Genomic DNA, 4,537 nt, shown 5'->3' with positions numbered 1-4,537 from the left:
TATTTAACATTTTAAAGGTGAATAAAAGTAGGTTAACATTGTGTGACAGCGTGCGGGCAGGCTTAAAGGCTGTGTTTGTATGTATGCTGTTTTATCGCGAGTTCCTAAGAAATTCAAACAGCAAAAACATTTGCATTAATCAGGGTAAGGCAGTTTGAATGTCACCATAGCCAACGGATGCTGCAACCCGAAACAAATGAAGTGAATGTTTGACAAGTTAGTGGAAGACAGACTTAATAGATAAGTTAGTTGAAGACAGACTTCTTAAGTCTTCCATTTTATATATTGTTTGCTGTACGCCTTGGATCGTGCTGACCGTTTTCTGATATAACCATTCCACAGTTTGAATTTTAGCGACCCTATGCACTAATTAACTACATTTTAATATCTCCTTGTTAGTATAGTGGTGAGTATCCCCGCCTGTCACGCGGGAGACCGGGGTTCGATTCCCCGACGGGGAGAGTTGGGGGCTCTTTTGTCTTATTGGTATGTCAAATGTCTGACTGCACCAGAGCATATTACTCCGACATGTGAATTCGTTTGGCAAAATAAATAATTTGGGTTCGAACTAGCAAAAAACAGGAAGAACGAAGCTCCCCCAGGGTAAGTTCGTCACAAAATTAAACAAACATTGACATCCTGTGTTGTGAGACAGAAATGCACACACAATGCGGTTCACAATTTGGTATAGAAGTACTGTTGTTCATTTTCTGGTCTTTTGTTAGGAGTAGAATCTCGATTATATAGAATATGGATATGGATACATCAGCTACTTCCATTTCTTGGTTGGTTTTATTTACCTTTTTTCAGGCTACCCTGAATGGCCATTTTATCAGGTAACCAAAAGAAACATTCTGTGCACCGCTGTTGTTTGGATGTGCTATTTTTGCACTCGTGGCCTTCCTGTGAGCTTTCATGAGTCTGACCATTCCCCTTTGACATTTCATATTAACTATGCATTTTTGGCCACCGAAATACCCCTGACTGGATCGTTTTTGTTTGTGTTATATTTTCTCCCCCATCAGTCCCTGCCTGATATGTCTGTCCTGCCTTCATGGGATTGTCTGCTTCCTGAATCTGCCCCAGCTCACCAGTCATACCTGAAAACCCCGTTCTACTGGATCGTAATCACCATTCCCTGCTCTCCTGCCAGAAGCTGTTGGAAGAACTCGTTTTCTGTTTACAGCCATGCTCCTTCCAGATGTGACTGATTCAGACTGAGTAGGAGCTCTATTTCAGTATGCCGTAGGCTACCCTCCATTTGAAGAGGGAAGTTGGAATTTCCGAGTTCCTAGTCAGAAATTTCAACTGGAGCGCCCCCTGAAGTTGGAGAAATCACTACAACCCCAACCTCAGAATTCAAGATGGCTGTGTACTTCATCAACAGAAATGATAGCTGTAGTTATATATTGTCTAGCAGGTGATGGAAAGTAACAAATTACAATTACTTTGTCACTGTACTTAAGCAGATTTTTCACAAATCTGTATTTAAATAGAATTAAAAGTGGACAATTTTGACTTTTACCCTACTACATCTTACAGGAAATATCTATACTTTCTACTCTGCTACATTTTGACTTAGCATTGTGTTACACTTTACAATCACATTGCTGTTTTTTAGTCAGATGATAGGTAAAAGTAAGTAATGAGAGGACAGATAATACCAAGATTTCAAGCTTTTCTTGTTAAAGTGAAGCCCAGCAGCTCAAAGTAGGCATCAGAGCTTTTGAATGCTGTCAGCTCTTAAATTTATAAAAGTGAGATGAAATATTTAGGTGTTTTGGCTCTTTTCGGTTGGAGGGATTGATTGGTATATGGTTTGTACTACATACAAAACCTTTTGATTCATTATGGAAAGTGACTCTGGAAATGGCAAGAGGTGATCTTCGGATGTTGGTGGTCAGGCTAACTTATTGGTGAATTGTGAAAAGCATGTTAATAATGTCATGCCAAAAGTGTTAAAATCCACATCTTGTGTCCATTAGCTGGTATGTTTAATTAAATAACACAGACATATAGGGCTTTTTGATATGACCAAAATCTCATATCCTGACAATAATACACGATAATCTCGATATAGCACGATTTCCGTAAATTCAATGAATAAAAGGTTTATATAAAATGACATGTAAAGATCTATTTCTTATTGCATTTTGAATTGAATCTACAAATAAAAGATACTTTTCCGTATTTCTTTTTTTCCTTCTATTTAAAATCTTTGCGCAAATTTCCAATTAAGCACGTAGCTGTCACACCTGCTGGAAGTGATCTCAGTGCGCGGTTTAAGTATCAATGTGGGCGTTGCCTTAATCGATCGCAGCTAAGTTGATTGCTGCCCTGCCTGCAGGTGCGACAGAAATAAAATATATGATATTAATGTGTAAAATATATCTAGGTAAATAGAAAACTGTTAACCGTTGGAGCATGCGTGGTAAAGATCAGATAGCGCTGTGAAATGTTTCATGGTGTACGCATGCGTAAAATCTAGTGCGCATGCTGCTGCAGACTGGGCAGTCACAATTTCCTGCTTGTATCCATGCCGTGTACACCTATATGAGAATGATTTGCAACACAATGATTGGCATCTTTCTATTGTTACATGATGTATATTTACAAGAAAATACTTACGTTTACTTAAGTAGAAAAGCCAATGTGGTACTTAAAAAATTACTAGAGTACATTTTGCCTGTTTATTTCTACTTTTACTTAACTGAATTGAGTACTTCTTCACCACTGCTGTTTATTAGCACTTTGTCTCATTAAATCAGTCGTACATGCAGTACTCTCAACCTCTGTCTGTGGATGTGTTGCTACAATGTTTGTTTGCAAAAAATACTGCATAATGCATTGTATTAAACTGGTATTGCTAACAATGGATAACAATAAATTTGGTTAGAACTGGTGTTGCTAAATAACTTACTGACTTGCTTTACTCAAACACGTTTAATTGGGTATGATGTCATTCCCAGCTCTGACTTCCGACCTCCAAAGTAAATGGATCTCAATATTAGTCTGCTGTTTGGTGCAAGATCTTCTTAGTTTGCTGTGAGTTTGAGTGATTTTCTGTCCTGTTCTACTTTTTTGCCTGTGACCTGTGTTTGTTCCTAGGCCCTGATTTTTGCCTTGCCTTGTCTGGATCCTGATGCTGATTGACTGACTCTTTCCCTGTTTCTCCAACCACCCTCCTGCCTAGTAATTTGGATCCTATTTTTGCCCATCTGGTTTTGACCCCTGCCTGTTTTGACACTGAGTTTCCCTGCATTAAAACCCCTTTTTGCTGAGGACATCTGTGGTCTGCATTTCTGTCCTCCATACCTGGCCTGTTTGTTACAGTTTGTTCATCACACAATTCTCTGCAAACTCTAGACAACGCAGAGCATGAATATCTGACGAGGGTGGCTGTTTCTCAGATGCTGGAACCACCAGTAATCATACCACATTTAAAATCATTTAGATCACAAAAATAGCTCCTGTAATGCTTAGCGGCACAGGAGCTGGTCTTTCCCCATGTTGTATCGAGTCAATTACAGTCATGTAATTTGCTGTTGGATGGGAGCAGGCTGCTTGCATTAATAAGCAGGTGTACCTAACAAACTGAGTACTGCATGTATATTGGGCACAAACAGCAAGGTTACTCGTGTGGGAGACTGGAGTTCTGTTTCCATGGAAACATTCTCCATCCTTGAAATCTGTCAGAACCAACTTTAATTTAACAGGAATTTTAAAGATCTTAGAACATACCCTCATGTTGCACTTTGTGTTTTATGTATCATAACATAGAGCTCTTAGGTATTACACAAATATTGCATTTTAATAATTAATTACTTAACTGATATGGCCTTCAGGTTAAGGATGCATCCTATTAACTCACCATTGTGAAGAACCATTTTATTTTTGTAACAACAAGTACACATCACAAATTGAAAATATGACGTCCCACAGGTGGAGTATGAACTTCTGGTCTAGGGAACATAACTCAAGACATGTGCTTATTTTTGCTCAGCAGTGGACCCCCTGTTTTCAGATATTGTTAGAAGAGCAATCACAACCTCCAGTCATTTTCCAATGGATGAAAGTCCTCTATGTTTAGCATGTTAACGCAAAAAATCATTACCTGGTTGCTGAAAGCTAATTAGCAATCAGAATTTCAAATGAATTTTTGTATTTCAACCAGACATGAAATGTATAACTTTCCATGCATACAATACAAAGTTTACATTGGTGTCGATAATTTTTTTTTCAGACATTTCAAACTTCATGCATTTGTATAGAGGGCTTGAATTTCAGTGCAGGATTGCAGGTACTGCGCATAAAAATTCCAGAAGATGGTAAAAATCCCCGGATGTTGTTCTTGCCCCGCCTCAAATATCAAGGATACATCAGCGGCTTCCTCGCAAAATGAGACCAATCCCATGATTCATTGCGCTCCAAGTTCTTGGAAGGCAAGTTAGCTAAACCAGTCTTGCCAAGACCTCAAGTATGACCTTTGCACTCTTGTTATTGAGAAACACCCATGATGTAAGTTACCAACATAGCA

At 38.7% G+C, this 4,537-nt stretch overlaps 1 non-coding gene across 1 annotated transcript; it reads left to right on the top strand.

The window, feature by feature from the left end:
* The first annotated feature begins 389 nt into the window (after nucleotides 1-389).
* trnad-guc (transfer RNA aspartic acid (anticodon GUC)) lies at nucleotides 390-461 on the top strand. Its single transcript has one exon. It is a non-coding gene; the product is annotated as a tRNA-Asp (tRNA).
* The last annotated feature ends 4,076 nt before the right edge of the window (nucleotides 462-4,537 follow it).

The sequence above is a fragment of the Paramormyrops kingsleyae genome, chromosome 5 (genome assembly GCF_048594095.1).
Source record: "Paramormyrops kingsleyae isolate MSU_618 chromosome 5, PKINGS_0.4, whole genome shotgun sequence".
Classification (NCBI taxonomy): Eukaryota; Metazoa; Chordata; class Actinopteri; order Osteoglossiformes; family Mormyridae; genus Paramormyrops; species Paramormyrops kingsleyae.
This window is presented reverse-complemented; position numbering and strand designations above follow the sequence as displayed.